The 18,416-nt window shown below is 42.5% G+C and overlaps 1 protein-coding gene across 1 annotated transcript in view; it reads right to left on the reverse strand.

Annotated features, from left to right (window-relative positions):
• Window positions 1-18,416, reverse strand: part of COL25A1 (collagen type XXV alpha 1 chain) — a 327,412-nt gene that overhangs the window by 247,354 nt on the left and 61,642 nt on the right. The gene's annotated exons all lie outside the window — the stretch shown is intronic.

The raw sequence follows: 18,416 nt of genomic DNA on the forward strand, positions 1-18,416 counted from the left end.
CGCTCCCAAGTGTCTTCTTGTTCTCAAATTATACATTTGACCTTATGAGTGGGGAGGCAAAAAAAAAAAAAATCCCTTTGGGAAACCTTGAAGGTTGGTTAGAAGAAAATCCTAATTATCTGTGTTGGGTGACACACATCAACAGCTGAGGCGGTGAGTCCCAATCTCTCTTCATTCTGGCTTTAAGAGACACTTATCACCCACATGAAACAGAAACAGAGAACATTGCAAGCTGAGCAGCTGCTCTGAGAGGCCAAAGGCTCATTAACCACGAAGCTGATTATGTTTTTCCCCAAGGTTTTTTCCCCTGTCTTAGAACTTTTTCAGTGTCTTTTCTTTATGAAATATTTTTAAAAACAGAAAATGCAGCAAATAACCAGACAAATTTGATTTCTGATGAAGTCTTGGAATCGGAGGTTTTGCTGTAGGAATGATGACAACAATTCATCCCCATACAGTCCTGAGGATTTTCCAGTCCTCTGACCTGTAATATTAGGTTGAAAATCTTTCACAGCTTGGACTGTTCCAAGAGAGAGAGAGAGTGACTCTTTGCAGGAATAGTCATGATGGCTTCTCACTAGAACAGTGTTCAGACTAGCAAATTGACTCGTTCATGCAGACAATTCAGACTGAGATCTCTGGAAGTGAAATGTAATTAGTGAGGGAGAAAGGGACTCTACTTTCCCCATAGTTAGGGTGAAAGCGGGGGAATAGCATTCTGCCATGATAACCTCCAGAAAAACATATCCCTCATAAAACCAAAATGAATTTCTCCTACCATTAAAAAAAGTTGGCACTGATAAAGTCAGGTCAAGTATGTTTTAAAAATGCATTAAGATATTCAGAAGGAAAGGATCAGAGAACATTGTTCCATTGATAGAGCTAAAATTTTCTTTTGACTCAACTTCAGACTACAATCCTTTGACCCACTTGCCTAGAAATGCATTTCACCTGGGTAAAATTGACCGCATTTCACCCAAGTGTTTTCAGCACTAATAGTAAACTTTTACAGGTAACCAAGCAGAAAAGTTTTTGTATCTTGAGTTCCTCACCCTTGCCATCAGTTTTGGCCATTAATATGTGAACTTATGTTTTCTTTATAAGGGAGTACAGAAACGTGCTGGAAGGATAAAGCCACATTGCCAAAATGACCAGTGCACTTAGTGGATATCACCTTCCACAGAAAAACCCATGTTTGTGGCTGGTTTATAGATAAAAACCTGCAGAGACTCATAAAGGCGCCAACCAAGTAAGAACGCCTTCAGGGCCCAACAACGCCATTAAAATATATATTAGTTTTGCCATTGATTTTAGTTGGACGTGGACTGGACCCAAATTATTATTTGAGTGTAAGGTCCGCTAGCCTTTACAACCTCATATACCTTTAATGTTGAATTAAATACATTCTCAGGGATGGAGCGGAATATTAAATCGACCTCTAACAACCTATCTGGGCATCCTGAGCTGAGCAGGACAAAGTTCAGGATTCAGTTGAGACCTAACTAAAATTTACAGTTTTGCAGAGTCTGTCATCTTGAACACATCATGACACACAGAAGCCAAGGAAAACAAATGAAGTTCATGTTTTACTGGGTCCCACATGCTGTGATATTTCCAAGCCTGCTAGCATCCAGCAAGAAACACTCAGAACTCTGGATTCAGAAAACAAATCCATAACAAGGATAGAGCAGAGAACAAAGTCAACTCAACAAGTCGCTCCATGTGTTTTTCATTTACCTAAAGTCTGTAGGGGAAGTGAATGTGGTATATAGTATGCGTGGTTCATATTTTGGAAACCTCCAAATCAATTCTCTCTCCCAACGCTTCCCCACCCCATTTTATACCATTTGTTCATCATATCCATTCTCCTTCCACCTCAACCAACTTGGAACTCATGTACATTGGGGAAGGAAAGGAAAGACACAAAGTTGGGAGCACACAGTAGTTTGGATTTAAAAGTTCTGCCCACAGATATGCGTATGTCAAAATCAGAGGAGAAAACATGTTCTTCATATATGCAGATTTCCCTTTCTCATTAATATTTTAAAGTTGGAATTAGTAAAGGACGCGGGTGGCGCTGTGGATTAAACCACAGAGCCTAGGACTTGCCGATCAGAAGGTCAGCGTTTCGAATCCCTGTGACAGGGTGAGCTCCTGTTGCTCAGTCCCTGCTCCTGCCAACCTAGAAGTTTGAAAGCACGTCAAAGTGCAAGTAGATAAATAGGTACCGCTTCATCGGGAAGGTAAATGGCGTTTCCGTGTGCTGCTCTGGTTCGCCAGCAGCGGCTTAGTCATGCTGGCCATGTGACCCAGAAGCTGTATGTCGGCTCCCTCGGCCAATAAAGCGAGATGAGCACCGCAACCCCAGAGTTGGTCATGAGTGGACCTAATGGTCAGGGGTCCTTTTACCTTTACCTTTAGTAAAGGACACAGGTATATTAAGATATCATGCAGTATATACCATGAGAAGTCAGAGAAGTGCAGGGGGTACCTTCCAATTCTACAGTTCTATGATTGTATGAATATACTGAGAGGGGTTCACCTTAGTGACCCACAATAACTCCCCAGATAGTTTACTGCAATGCACTATACAGGGGTATCCTTTAAAGAACAGTCTGGGAGCTGCAACTAGTACAAAAAAAGAAAGAAGACCCAGTGTAGGGCATTCTCAGTGGTGACACCCCAGGCACAGAATTCCCTCCCAAATGGAATCTGGAATCTAGAAAATTCTTTACTATTACGGAGATACTTTTTGTTTATTTATTCAGACTGAGTGTTTTATGGTTTATTTTTAAAAAACAAAAACACCATATATACTGCAATATGTCATAGCATTGTTTTAAGTTTTTTTTTAATGTGATTTTTATCATTGTGAGCAACCTTGCACTCCCTCTGGGGAGGAAGGGACGGTTATAAATTTGAAGCAACAATAATAAATAGATAGTATATAAACTATATGCAAGCATAAAGTAGACATGTTAAAGGAATTCCAGTATACATAGCTTACACATAGAGTGTTGAATTTGAGTGTTGCAGATAAGCTTTGGGTTTCTATCCGATGGACATTAACTCCCATCATCTCTTGATTGATGGGGCTGATAGGAACTGGAGTTCCTCAATATATGTAGGGCCCCATCTCAGGCACCCTTGAAATAAGCAATCCCTGACCCATGATTGAGATTATTTAGAATGGAATAGTTTTTCCCTCCTATATAAATCCTCTTAAGAATAAGCATGGAGTGCAATCAATTCCATGTTTAGTTGACTGGCCACAATCCAGCGCATTGTTCATGTGGCCATCACTTAATTATGCTGGATCGTGGCCACTGTATTTCACTTACTTCAGCAAGCTGATCAGCTTTGGATTTAATGTATTATGGGATCTAGCACATAAAACAAAGTGTCCTTCAGGGTGTTTTGCAATCAGTCATATAAGCTTCACTTCTACATTAAACTAAGCACAATGCATTTATTGGCATGCTGGTAGTAGGGAAAACAGCTTTCTTTTCAGTTAAAAACATGCATTGTTTCAATGTCAAACACATCCTCGGATGGCTTACTTTAGTTTGGGAAAGTCTGGATTTCTGGATTAGGTAAAGGTAAAGGTACCCCTGCCCGTACGGGCCAGTCTTGACAGACTCTGGGGTTGTGCGCCCATCTCACTTAAGAGGCCAGGGGCCAGCGCTGTCCGGAGACACTTCCGGGTCACGTGGCCAGCGTGACATCGCTGCTCTGGCCAGAGCCAGAGCCAGAGCCAGAGCCAGAGCCGCACACGGAAACGCCGTTTACCTTCCCGCTGGTAAGCGGTCCCTATTTATCTACTTGCACCCGGAGGTGCTTTCGAACTGCTAGGTTGGCAGGCGCTGGGACCGAGCAGCGGGAGTGCACCCCGCCGCAGGGATTCGAACCGCCGACCTTTCGATCGGCAAGCCCTAGGCGCTGAGGCTTTAACCCACAGCGCCACCTGCGTCCTGGATTGGGTTAGGCCAATTGCTGGGGGGTTGCCTGCAAAAATGTCTCAAGTTTGCAAATATCTCCATGGGCTCAAAAAGAAGTTGGTGACCCCTGGCTTATGTGGATGCTGTGAAGGGTGAATAGGGAAGGCAGTGAGAATAGAGCTTAGGTTTAGTTTCACTTGTTCCAAATAAGCTGGATCTTGGGGAAATGGAGTAAAGAAGAACACTCTAACCTAGATCTCCCTACTCTTCTAGGTGGCCGCATCCAAAACTATCTGGAACACTTGACAATTTCCACAGCACTATATAATCCTTCAGCAGGCCTTCCCATTCCCCACCCCCTGCACCGACTCCCTACATTTTATATACGGTAGTTCAGGCTGTTGCTGTTATCAAGATGGGGTCAGGAACGAAGAGACTGCTGTTGGTGGCAAGGAGACGAGCGGGGGGGCAGGGGGGGTAAGAGGAGAAACTTCAGTCCTCTCACCGTCTACAGCAAGGCGGTCCAACATGCGACCAAGGGCCAAATGCAGCCCTCGAGGCCCAGCCCTCAGCAGCATTTGATGCCCCCATGCAGCTCTTGAGCTGCTTTCCTAAAGCTGGGTAAGTGAAGTGCTGGGCTTTGGGAAGGTGGGGAGAAGGCTCTAGGACCCTGCCAGAGCCTTGCATGTCCTTCTCAAAGCTGGGCATCTCACTTATCTGGCTTTGGGAAGGCAGCATGAGGGCTGGGGAGGGGCCTCAAATTTTGGCATCACTCTCTCTCCCCCGCTGCCTCCGCTGCCACCAATCAACAAGACAGACTGCTAGTTTAGGGGAACTTCAACATCTATGCTGAGGTGACTGGTTCTGGGATGGCTCATGGCTGCCAAGAAAACTATGGGGCTCTCCCAACATGTCACAGGCCCAACGCATGTGACAGGCCACCAACTCTACAATCCTATGACTCTATGATCTAAACACAATTCTATACACATTAATACAGATGTTATAAAGATAACTAGCAACTTAACACTTATTTTACTTACTCAGTCGTAGCTTTGTGCAGTTGGGTGAGGGAAAATAAATAAATAAATGGAGAGTGGAGGAAACCCATTCTCCGGTTATTTATTTCCCACACACACCTGTGTAAAGCTGTGATCAGTCTGAGCTTAAAAGGTAAAGGTAAAGGGACCCCTGACCATTAGGTCCAGTCGTGACCGACTCTGGGGTTGCGGCACTCATCTCGCTTTTTTGGGCGAGGGAGCCAGCGTACAGCTTCCGGGTCATGTGGCCAGCATGACTAAGCCCCTTCTGGGGAACCAGAGCAGTGCACGGAAATGCCGTTTACCTTCCCGCTGGAGCGGTACCTATTTATCTACTTGCACTTTGACGTGCTTTCGAACTTCTAGGTTGGTAGAAGCAGGGACCGAGCAACGGGAGCTCACCCCATTGCACGGATTCGAACTGCCGACCTTCTGATCGGCAAGTCCTAGGCTCTGTGGTTTAACCCACAGCGCCACCCGCGTCTGAGCTTATCTGGCTTTAGGAAGGTGGTACAAGGGCTCTGTCAGCATCCCAGAGCCCTTGTGCTGCCTCCTCAAAGTCATGTTATAGGGGCTTTGGGAAGGAGGCACAAGGGCTCTAGTCCCACATCCTTCCCAAAGCCAGGAAAGCAACCCTCCACCTTGCAAGGGGCCCGGTTCCAGGGGCTCCTGGCGTCACACAATTTTGTATACAACCCACCCTTTCTCAGAGGAGCTCATGGCAGCATGCATAGTTCTTGCACTTCCCACTTTATCCTTACAAGAGCCCTGTGAGGTAGTGTAGACTAAGATACATTGACAGATCCAGTGTGTTTTATGGCTGAGTGGGGATTTTAACCATGGTATCCCAGATCCTACTCTAACACTCTACCCATTACACGTCCAAAGAACAATTACTAGCATGGAAACAAAGTTTAAAAAATCTCATGAGGTAATGTATTGAATTAAAATGTAATATGTGAATCAACCAACAGAAAAGCATGAGAAGATATGAGCTCTCTCTTTGCAATATTTAGCTTGAACAATCAATATGTTATCTTGGAGCAAATGTATTAGATCAAGGGCACGAACCACCAGCCCTTGCAGGCCCTATCTGACAGCCCGTCAGTCCGTTTTCAATTTCCCACTGGTGATAATGACAACACAGCCACCGGCAGGAGGGAAGCCATGAATAGTCAAGCAGGGATATTGTGCTTTTTTATCCTCATTGTGGATGAAAATTTAGATGCAGGGCTGAATAAATACTGAAAGAATGAGTGAAAGCTTACAGAGGAGCGGGGGAAGTAATGTGAGAAGAGCAGGGATCACCATTTAAACAAGGGGAAATATTTCAGTGGACCCAACTGCTTAAGATCACAGACTTTACTTATCAAAACTTTCACTATAAAAAAATGTAATTCTGGTCCAATTATGGGCTATCACAAATCCATTGAGAAAAAAACTTGAGTACAAGAAAGATTAAGTGAATGGATTTCTCAAGTCCTGCTTCCCTGTCTGGCAGACTCTTTAATATCGGGTTTCAATATTTTGCTAAGTCTATCTTCCATATGTATCATAATGCCAGAATAAGGCAGAGAGACCTGCAGTTATAAGGAGATAGGTAAATTTTAGCAGGCCAGTGGGAACCAGACTCCCATCTATTAGAGTTTTGGTGATTAGGCATAGAGGAAATCCGAGCAATAATACATTGCTTCACAACATTCCCTACCGACACGGGATCTTGCAAAAATGCAGGAGTGAGCTTTTCTTCTTTAAATAAATTATTGTGACCAATATGAACAACCAACAAGCAGCTAAAAAAAGTGCAAACTGTTGTTCCCATATGCAATTTATGTACATATATTCAGTATTAAACATACCTACTCAAACATTCAGCACTAACTTACAAAGTCATAGTTTCCACATCATCACATCACCAGCCCAAGAGACTTGGTGACCCATCTTGGCCCTACTACTAGGGAAAAATTCCTCTAGCTGCTAACTATAATCTGAGTCTGGCACAGGGTTACACTGGCATTCAGAGCTACAAAGGGCTCTGCTGGAACACAGAAAGCTGCAATAAAGATTATTTTTGTATGTATATCTTGTAAGCAGAGCAAAGAAATAAATTGCAGTGGCCAGACACTACTAGCACTGTCAAATTTAACTTGAGCAATCAATGAGGAAGCCTGTGCCCCAAAACAAATAACCACAGGAGGGCAATTAAAAGCATAACAAATAGAGACATCTTCCAAGAAATGTGGACCCCCTTTTAAACTATGTTAATGGCCAAAATCAAATCAAGACCTTGTTATACAACCGCTCAATTCTCAGTCGAAAGGTTACGTTAAGTAATATGCTTGAATGTTGACTGTATAAGTTTATGTCTAGAGTCAATGGATTAAACAAACACTATTAGATGTACTGTTAGATAAGGGTTTAATGGTTCTTGTATTTGTTTAAAAACAAATTAAAAATTGAAGAAGAAGAAAAGAAAAAAAAAACCTATACAAATGAATTTAACCATATAAATGAATTTACATTTTGCCTACTCATGCTCACCAAATAAATACCTGCATGCTTTCAGGATATGAGTGCTACTGAAACTGGCTGGAGTTCATATATGTGTTACAGCACATCAGTCTGAATCACAGACATTAGCTATACCACAACAGTGCACCTAGAAGAAGAAAAGATGAGTTTGGATTTGATATGCCGCTTTATCACTACCCTAAGGAGTCTCAAAGCAGCTAACCATCTCCTTTCCCTTCCTCCCCCACAACAAACACTCTGTGAGGTGAGTGGGGCTGAGAGACTTCAGAGAAGTGTGACCAGCCCAAGGTGACCCAGCAGCTGCATGTGGATGAGCGGGGACGAGAACCCAGTTCACCAGATTACGAGTCTACCACTCTTAACCACTACACCACACTGGCTCCCTAGAAATGGAAATGCTTTGCAAATTTTATTTCTGGAAATATCAGCATTCTATGTTCCCTTGCCGTTCCTACTGGACCAAGCTCTGCTCCCCCTTTGTCTCCAAGGACACAGAGGGCTTTGCATGTAGCAGAACAAAGGGCACAGAGGGGCCCTCCCCCACCATAGTTAAAGGCTGCTAGGGAAACATCCAGCTGAAAAATAGGTGGGGTCTATCATCTTAGGAAACGGCATTTCCGTGTGATGCTCTGGTTCGCCAGAAGCGGCTTAGTCATGCTGGCCACATGACCCAGAAGCTGTACGCCGGCTCCCTTGGCCTATAGAGTGAGATGAGGACTGCAACCCCAGAGTTGTCCACGACTGGACCTATTGGTCAGGGGTACCTTTACCTCTACCTTTACCGTCTTAGGGGGATGTAGAGGGTGGAGACCTTTAGTTCTGGCACCTGCTCAATGGAAGCAAGTTCGGCTGGTAGGCAGTGCTGAGCTGTAAGCCATGTTCTGGAATAAAGAATTAAAATACACTACTGAACTCCATGTATTGTGTGCTGAGCTGTGTAGGAGCCAGTAGTGACAGTGGCCCAGCAGAAACACCGAAGCTGCTAGGGTATATGCTGTCTGGAATGGCATGCCTGTCATTTTTCTGAGTCAAGGAAGTGAAAAATAAATATGCACTGAGATCAAATAAACTGTCTCTATCATGAGACAGTAAACTCTATCATGGGTAAGTAAACAAGTACAAAAATATATTGAGTTGGGAATAAAGACTATATACAGGAAGTTGGGATGCTCAAAGTCTTTTAATCTAAGCCTTCATTCCTGTAACTTCTTCATCATGAATCTGATCTTTGATAGCCCACAGCAATATCCTGCCTACCTCCACAATGAAAGACTTTAAAGTGCCAAATGTTCCCATATGCCAAAAATTGAAATTAAAAATGAACACGCCAGCTGCCCTAAATCTATACAGACTTTATGTAGTGTTGCCCAATTGAAGCCTTACATTTCAGGTAATCAGCTGGCATAGTGGAGCAGAAAACCAGAAGCTGGAACATTTGGGGTTACTCCTAAGGGTGCAGTTACAGTTTAACACCACCAACGCATCTCTGAATAGCAGTAGAGATGTTCAACAGCATACAGGAGCATTGCAACATAACCCTCTCCTTTAACATTTTCCTTTCTTTATCTAGCGGTTTTGTTATTGTTGACACTACAACTTTTTCCTTGTCTGTAAAAAAGCAACTTACAAAATAAATGTGTAATTCCAATTCACATCATATGTGAATTCATAGTAAATATTCCACATAAATTACATCCCTTCTGTTCTATTCATTCAATCTGTGTCTGAAGGTACAGCTCTCTCAGATTGCAAGAGACCTGCCCAAGGTGGCAAACAGATCTGCAGGTGGTCTCCTGACTCAGATCAGGGCCATGGCAGGAAGCGGAGGGGGGCTTAACTCTCCTCACATGCCATTTTTCCAGTTGAAGCAATCACCTAATAATGCCCTGAAGGAAGGAAGCATACTGGTACCTCTATGCTTACCCCCATGAGGCAAATAGCAATTTTAGGATGGTTTTGACTATAGAAACAAAACTACATCAAGCCCCAAATCAACCCCCTCCCCATCTCCTGCAGCTGGCTGCTTTTAACTATTTTAAGTTTATGGCATGCTGAAATCATAGGTGAAGGGAAAAATATTTTTTCAATAAACCTTCAAGCTGAATCTACAACTGAGTTAAGATTAGTACCTGCTATTTCAAGTTGATTCGGGCAGGCTGACTGAATCCAGTTGGAATCAACGAACTATTTGCTTTCATTGTGATAGATTCCAAAGGGACCCCCATAATTTTAGGTGAACACAAAGGATTGAGCACCCATAACTGTAAACTGATTTTTAAGCTTGGCTTTTTAAAAACTTGCTTATGAGGTGGCATGATTTTGGAAAGGACTCAAAGCACTACAGGGTGTATTCAGACTGCCTAATACACACAATTCTCTGAATCATATTTATTACATCTATTCTTGATCATTTTGATTGCCAGTTTATTTACTTTTTTCAGTCCAACTTAGTAAAACAGTATGACTCCCCACTTCTCAATCACTCTCTGTATCTTTAATACAGCTGGCTTTAAGGCCTACTTCAGCACCATGGCAGTAAAACAATAAATGCTCCTGAAATTCTCTCATCAGCTTGAATTCTGGTGAGCTCCATAGGCTGCTGTGATGACAACTTTAGCTTTCCCATTAGATTTGATGCTTAGGTATTTCACTGTCATTTCAAAGTCTTTGGAAAGCCTGAAAAGAACACTTTCTTCCCTTATCAAGTGCTGTTCCAGTAAATGCAGCATTAAATACCTTGGTTTAATAGTAATAATAAAAACAAATGCACACCCACTTTTTTTGCAGTCAGTGTATTTTGCTATTGCTTTCTTTCTTTTGTCTCATCTCCAAATAAGAAAAGCAAAGAGAAATAAGCTTTCCAATTTTTTTTACCCCTCCTTCTTTATCTATCTAAGCAGATCTCCATGCATCACTTCCATGTATTACTTTCTGGATGAGGTATGGCAGGACTAAATGAGACATTGCTCCAAATGCATGCACTATCTGCACCACATTGCTTTCAATTGCATGTGCACTTTGACATGCATCCCACTAAAAGTAATGCAGCACAGAATGACAACATGTGCACTCAAACAGATATTCAGTGCACTCCATGGTCCTTTAAATGCAGACCCTCCAAGTGTCCCTATTTTCCTGGGACATCCCTAATTTAGAGAAGCCATCCCAGTTTCTGATTTGATCCCAGAATGTCCTACTTTTCCTTGTTGTTGTTGTTTAGTCATTTAGTCGTGTCCAACTCTTCATGACTCCATGGACCAGAGCACGCCAGGCACTCCTGTCTTCCACTGCCTCCCGCAATTTGGTCAAACTCATGTTAGTAGCTTTAAGAACACTGTCCAACCATCTCGTCCTCTGTCGTCCCCTTCTCCTTGTGCCCTCAATCTTTCCCAACATCAGGGTCTTTTCCAGTGAGTCTTCTCTTCTCATGAGGTGGCCAAAGTATTGGAGCCTCAGCTTCAGGATCTGTCCTTCTAGTGAGCACTCAGGGCTGATTTCCTTAAGAATGGATAGGTTTGATCTTCTTGCAGTCCATGGGACTCTCAAGAGTCTCCTCCAGCACCATAATTGAAAAGCATCAATTCTTCGGCAATCGGCCTTCTTTGTGGTCGAGCTCTCACTTCCAGACATCACTACTGGGAAAACCATAGCTTTAACTATACAGACCTTTGTCGGCAAGGTGACGTCTCTGCTTTTTAAGATGCTGTCTAGGTCACTTTTCCTTAGAATGTCCCTATCTTCATTGGAGAAATGTTGGAGGCTATGGAGTTATGAATTATCCAACCCCTGAGCCTTCTGAAGGCAATCCTGTATAGGGAAGTTTAAAAAATGTTTAATGTTTTTAATGTTTTTATATAAGTTGGAAGCTGCTCGGAGTGGCTGGAGCAACCCAGTAAGATGTGTGGGGTGTAAATAGTAAAATTATCATTATGGAATGGGACGTCCCTATTTTAATTGGAGAAATGTTGGAGGATATGTAAATGGCATTCCTCTAGTAGTTTAACAGACCCTATGGAAGGGGCATATGTCTTTGAGAATGTGCATCACAGCAGCAGATCCCCTGACTGGCTGTGGAAGGGGGAGGTGGCGGCCAGTAGCAGTGCCAGCCAGACTGGGGATCTGAATCATGGGGACAGGGGCCCCAGGGCTGGCAGGCAGATGTGCCAGTAGAGCAGCATGGCTTCTGGGGGAGGGGCTGCTGCAGCCTGTTGTAGCTGTCCCTCTGTAGCTTGCCTACGCCATCCATCCACCAACTCTTGTCATGCTAATTCCCAGTGTCATCTGTGGCCAGCCAGCATGATGAAATTTAGTGCAAATATACAAAGTATAGATATGTATTTCACACATACATATTATATATATATATATATATATATATATATATATATATATATATATATAAACACCCTCTGACACACAGCTTCGGTTTTCGGACAGAAGGGCCTCTAGCCTAGCTTTTGCCTCTGTGGGTTCAAATTACAAGAAAGGAAATTCCAACTAAACATTAGGAATGACTTTCTGATTGATAGGAACTGTTTGACAGTGGAACAGACTACCCTGGAAGTTGCTGGACCTTCACTGGAGGTTTTTATATGGAAGTTGGGTGGCCAATGGTCAGTTATTGCTGCACGGTAGAGGGGTGGACTGGATGACCCTTGGGGTCACTTCCTATTCTACAGGTCTATCCTTTATTCATTCCTTTTCTATATGTGGGGATTTACTTGGAGAGGGTATGAAGAAATCACGAGAGCGCCCACACTGCTAATCTGAAGTGGTACAGCCCCGACACACAAGTTAAGCGACTCATCTGCCATTTTGTTTTTGGCAGATCTTAAGAGAATCAGAAGGATTTATCTCAGTCTGTAAATCACTAGATAAAATGACACAAGTTCTGAAATTTGTCTCCTCTGCTGCCTGCCTCTACCAACGCCTCCCCTACAAACAATTTTCTCCATGAATGATCCAATCCATGGAAAAGAGCCACAGGAAGCAAGTCCACAGAATGGATTTCCTCCAGTCTGACCCTTGTGTGATTTAGGGAACTGAAGTATTTTGAGGTGCCTGCTCCATTTCCTGGTTTTTAGCACCAGCTGTAAATGATTCTGCTTTGCTAAAAGGGACATCCTATCTAAGATTTCTTGAAGCAATTAGGAGTAAAATAAGAGCCTAAGATTGATGCTTTTGGTTTTCAGAAGACTAAGATGGAAAGACAAAAAAGTAAAATAATTGAAACCCCTAACTGATAATAATGCCGTAGAATTTGCAATGCAACTGAAACAGATGGCCCTAGTTTTTAGAGCTTTATCTGGAATCATGATGAAAGATAATCCATCATAAAACTGAAATGTTGAATGGTTCTTTGTAAAACCCTGATATGAGAGTGCTGGGACTTGTAGATAGTTGCATCTATTGACCTGAACTCATACTCCCTTTACTTTAAACTCACATTTACTTATTTTTTTCCTGCTTTTTGGAAGGACATGACAGGCAGCTTCTGTTATTTTCTGTTTCAATGCAATTGCTGTTCAAGAGCTTTCAGGAAATCCATCCCATACAACTCTCCAATTTAGTGCCCTGACCTGTATCCATATAAAATAATCCTCTTCTACAAAAATAGGTCTGTTGTCTAAGTCTAAATCAGCAAGCTACTGCTTTATGTGCACACACATTTCTTATATTAAGTCAATACCCATGAAATATCACAGATCTGACGCATCATCCCAGCAGCTCACTGGAAAAGGGGTTAAGGACAAGTCTATTATTATCAGCATTTCCTTTAACAACAACAACAACAACAACAATAATAATAATAATATTTATACCCCACCCATCTGGCTGGGTTTCCCCTTTCTGACTGAAGAACAGTAATTACAACATACCAGGCTGTGTTCAACATGCTGGTACTGATATACTCTAGGCAACTTGGGACAAAGATACCTAAAACATTGTCTTATCCTTTATATACCCAACCGATCACCACCTTCTACAGGAGAGGATATCCTGTAGATATCATCCTATCAGGAAACCCATTTCACACAATGTCATAATAGGGCCTTTTGGGAATGGACTAGATAAATTCTGAGGTTCTTTCCAACTTCTTAACTGCATGATAAACTGCCTGGATTAAGAAAGATAAGAAATAGATTCAAGTCCCAACAGGAGCAAAGATGGGATGATGGTCAAACTGCTTTTTTGCCTGGCTTGTTGGTCTAGAACAGGGACATCCAACTTCTAAGAGACTGCAATAAAAAACTGGCAGTGACCTACCCCTTTGGGGAGGGGGGGTGGGGAAAAGTTTTTTTTAGGGAGAAAGGGGTAAACCAAAAGATTGCTAAGGGAACAATCAGCCTCACAGCAAAAACACCGTCTTCCGTTCTACAGATCATGCAAGAATGGAGGACCGGGTAAAGGGGGCAGGGCTGGATGCTCTTTTGCCGTCATTAACAAAAGGAAGCCAGTGATCAACCATGATCTACCAAAACGTCCCAGGAATCTACCACCAGATCGCGATCGACCTGTTGAACATCCCTGATCTAGAAAGTCAATAATCATGGAACTGTAGAGTTTGAAGGGACCCTGAAAGTCAACTAGTTCAACCCCCTGCAATGCAGAAATCGCAACTAAAGCATCCTTGAGAGATGCTCATCCAACTTTTGCTTAAAAACTTCCAGTGAATGAGAGTCCTTTGAGAAGGGACCAAAGACTATGTGGTAGAGCATATGCTCTACAAGCAGAAGGTCCTACCACCTGAATTTAAAGTAGAATGAGGTAGTAGCAGATGATGCTTGAGCTTCTGCAGAGAATATTGGGGCTACATAGACCTGGCATAAGGCAGCATCTTAGGAAAACATCTCGTAAACAGAATAAACTGCAGTGTGAATGCAGCCTGGTAGTACCTTAGAAAGGAGGGGAGTTTGACTGGGGAAAAGGCACAGAGAAAAGGGTTAAACGATATCTTCTCTGGGGTTCATGTTCCACTGAAAATGGGAACCCCTCAGCTGCTTTAAAGTAAAATCAAATCAAATCAAAATAAATCTGGAAATCTGATCCCCACTGACTAACCCTGTGGAATGCCTTAATGTGGTATCTGTGCAGGATGTGCCAGGGTCACTGTCATGCTATAGATTAAACCTGCAGATCTAGTGTATACAGCACATATAATTTAACAAAAATAGAGTTAGAGATCAAACATTCATGTCTGAGTATGAAACATTCAGTCTTTCATTTTATAGTTCACTTCACAAAAGAGAGATAAAGTGTTCAACTGCAAACACCCTGTGCAGCTGCAATAAAAGTTTGTAGTTAATAAGTTGCATTCATTTCCTTCACTTCGGTGCCTTTTTTGATTCAACAGTTATTTTTTTTGTGTGTGTGTTGGCTTTTTCTCTCCAGGGTCTACCAGAACTGCTAAGAATTCCAAGCATCATTTGAGAATGCTGTTCTACTGTGTTTTGTTTGCATGACTGGCATACTCTTCATTGCACAAAACAACTCCAAAATGCCTATAAAAGTATTTATCAATTAGAATCTTTGTGTGTGTCTACCAGAGAGAGAGAGAGAGAGAGAGAGAGAGAGAGAGAGAGAGAAAGCATCAAACACACATTATGAGAGGTCTTGGGTTGTCTGGGAAATATTATAGTATGATGTCAGCTCTCTGAACTATAGTTTCTTTATTTGGTTTATTGCATTTTTTAAAAAAGATTGACTGATTTGGGCCCCAGCAGACCCCTCTTCATGAACTTTAAGGCTCCTTGAGAATAAACAGTCCTCCAGCTCCCATTAGGTACTTGTATAAGTCATTTATTTTACACTGAAGAGACATTCAGAAATGACAGCGCAAAACAGATATTTAAAAAACAAAAGGCGTTCATTTGAGACAAACAGGTTGTGTGCAAAGGCCATTCACTAGGCACATTCACTGTGGCTTTTGCAGTGGAATGCAAGAGAGGGGGGATTTACCACAGACTCTTAATTACATTAAACAAACTGAACTAGCTCAGTCAGTGCATCATGTTTAATAGCACTCCATCGGGTATACAAGTACTATGTTTGACTAAAGGTTTTGTTCAACAGTCTTGAGAAAGAGCTATGCAGGGCAAGGCGTTCTAGCTGATTATTTTCTACTCATTATTTATTAGGGCGGCAGAGGGGACAGTGCTTTAAAAAGCATGATTTAAATTTAAAGTCTGAAATGTGTAAAGAATGCACATTGCCTACTTTATTGACAAAAAAACCCCACATTCTATGTTTTCTGGAATTATTAAGAAGTAACCCTGGCTCCAAATCCTCTTTGTTCACCTCTTTTACTAGGCTACTTAATGACCCATTGGGATCTCCAATAACATATGCAGTGTTTACACCCTAGTTAACATAACGTGTCCCCCTAGAAGACAATAGGATGCCACTTTTCAGCTGGTGAACAAATGTTTGCCAAGATTACAGAGCAGGAACGCAATTCAACCAAGTCACCCAGTTTTAAAGCACATACTTTCCACCATTAAATATTTGTATTATAATATTTTTACATACCACCCCAATCCCTGAGCCGTGAGACATTCCATGGGTTCTAGCACTTACCCCCAGGGTTCAGTTTCCCTGGAATGAAGGGAAGTGGAGACTGTGGTGACTTTAGGATATATAGCTTATTTAAAGGTAAAGGTAAAGGGACCCCTGACCATTAGGTCCAGTTGTGGCCGACTCTGGGGTTGCGGCGCTCATCTCGCTTTATTGGCCGAGTGAGCCGGGATACAGCATCTGGGTCATGTGGCCAGCATGACTAAGCTGCTTCTGGTGAACCACAGCAGCACACGGAAATGCCGTTTACCTTCCCGCCGGAGTGGTACCTATTTATCTACTTGCACTTTGACATGCTTTCGAACTGCTAGGTTGGCAGGAGCAGGAACCGAGCAATGGGAGTTCACCCCGTCGCGGGGCTTCGAACCGCCGACCTTCCGATCAGCAAGTCCTAGGCTCTGTGGTTTAGACCACAGCACCACCCATGTCCCCCTGATAAATAATTTATACCCTGAGCCAGGGCCAGCCCTGTGGGCATCCCATCTATACCCATTAATCCCACCCATTCATGAATAGAAATAGTCCTATTTTTATCTTAATAATAAATAATAATAATAATAATAATAATAATAATAATAATAATTATACAAATGCCGCCCATCTGGGTTGCCCCAGCCACTCTGGGTGTCTTCCAGTAAAATATAAAAAAAGCACAATAAAACATCAAACCTTGAAAACTTCCCTATACAGGGCCGGCTCCAGAAGTATTCTAAAAGTCATATACCGTATTTTCCAGTGTATTAGATGAGGTTTTTTGACTCAAAAATCATGTCAAAAACTGGGATCGTCCTATACATGGATAGTGGCATGGGGGGAGAAGTGGCACGCCCACCAGCCAGCCGGTTGGTGGGAGCGCAACTTCCCCTGATGCCATTTTGCACGGGAAACAATCTAGGGAGTGTTTCCTGACCACAGCTGCATGAGGGGAGGGAGAAGCTCAAGAACTTTGGGCCATCTCCCCTAATTTTCTTAAAATTGAGTTCCCCAAAATAGGGGCGGGGGGAGGTCTTATAGATGGAAAAATACAGTAGTTGATTATCTGTTCAACATTTGATGGAAGGGCATTCCACAGGGTAGGTGCCATTACTGAGAAGGCACTGTGAAATGTTGAAAGAAAAGTGCTAGCAGGCATAATCTAGAAGTGGGTGGCTTGCCTGGTACCTTCATTGCATATCTTTTCCCAAGCTAATTAAACATGCTATGTATTTTGTGCTTTTTATACTGTAAATTGTCAAAATATTTGAAATTCAACAAAAATTAATAGGCAAAAAAGGGGAATCAATCAGCCTCTGAGGGCAGACCATCCTAATAGGTCCCCCCGCCTCTGTGGAGTGGAAAAGGTGCTGTAAGCCTAAATCACAACAGGAAGTGACCTGACTGTGACAAGGGACTGATGTAAGTATCCTCCACTTTCAGATCACCCTCTTTCTGCCCAGCTGAGAAAATAAGCTGCAGGGTATGGCCTACCACATGTGTTGGACCGGTGACATGTTGGGGCAGCCCTATGGTCATTTACTTTCCCTGGTTAGCAGAGGGGATGGCACACGGCACAGCAACTAACTGCCTGTGCTGTGTGCCCCTTACCCAATCTGCCCTACCTCCCACACTATACACCCCCCCTACCCTGAACCACTGTGATTGTCACTCTGCCCTGCTCTCTCCAGCTCTGCTTATCCCAGGTACACCCCCTGTCCTTCCATTCAAAAACATTGAAAACTCCAAAAAAGTCAAAAAACAGTTAAAAACAATATTAAACAATTTAAACACTGGAGCAAAAATAACAGAAACAAAAGTCGCTGTGCAATACCCCAACCCAAAACCTGTTCAGCTGCTTCAGTTTTTGTATATGGAGAAAATTGGGACCCCCACCCTCCTACGCCAGGTGGCAAAGGCATGCAAAACTTAAAAAAAAATCTGGAAGCAGCTATAAATGAGTTAAAGTTAATAGATGTTACTGGACTACAATTCCTGATAGTCTAAAGAACTTTAGAACTGGTGTATTAGCATAAAGAAGAAACTGGTGCATAAAGAAGAAAATATCTCATGGAAAGAAGCAAAAGTAACATAGATCCATAACTTTAAAAAAAAATAATAATAATAATTTTTATTAACAGGCCAATCACATCACATTATCCAAATCACATTAGTTCCAAATTATACAGCCAAATTTTAAATTTTGTTGGGGGTACCCATACATCATGCTCCGCACGAGTCCAAAACTCCAAATGAGTCCAAACATCACTTATATTACTGCTTTAATTAGACAGTTCTATCCAGTTCAATCCAGATAGTCCTTTATTACTGTCAGGGGTTCAGGGAGAGAGGCGCAGAG

Source organism: Podarcis cretensis (genome assembly GCF_951804945.1).
Source record: "Podarcis cretensis genome assembly, chromosome: 9".
Taxonomy (NCBI): Eukaryota; Metazoa; Chordata; class Lepidosauria; order Squamata; family Lacertidae; genus Podarcis; species Podarcis cretensis.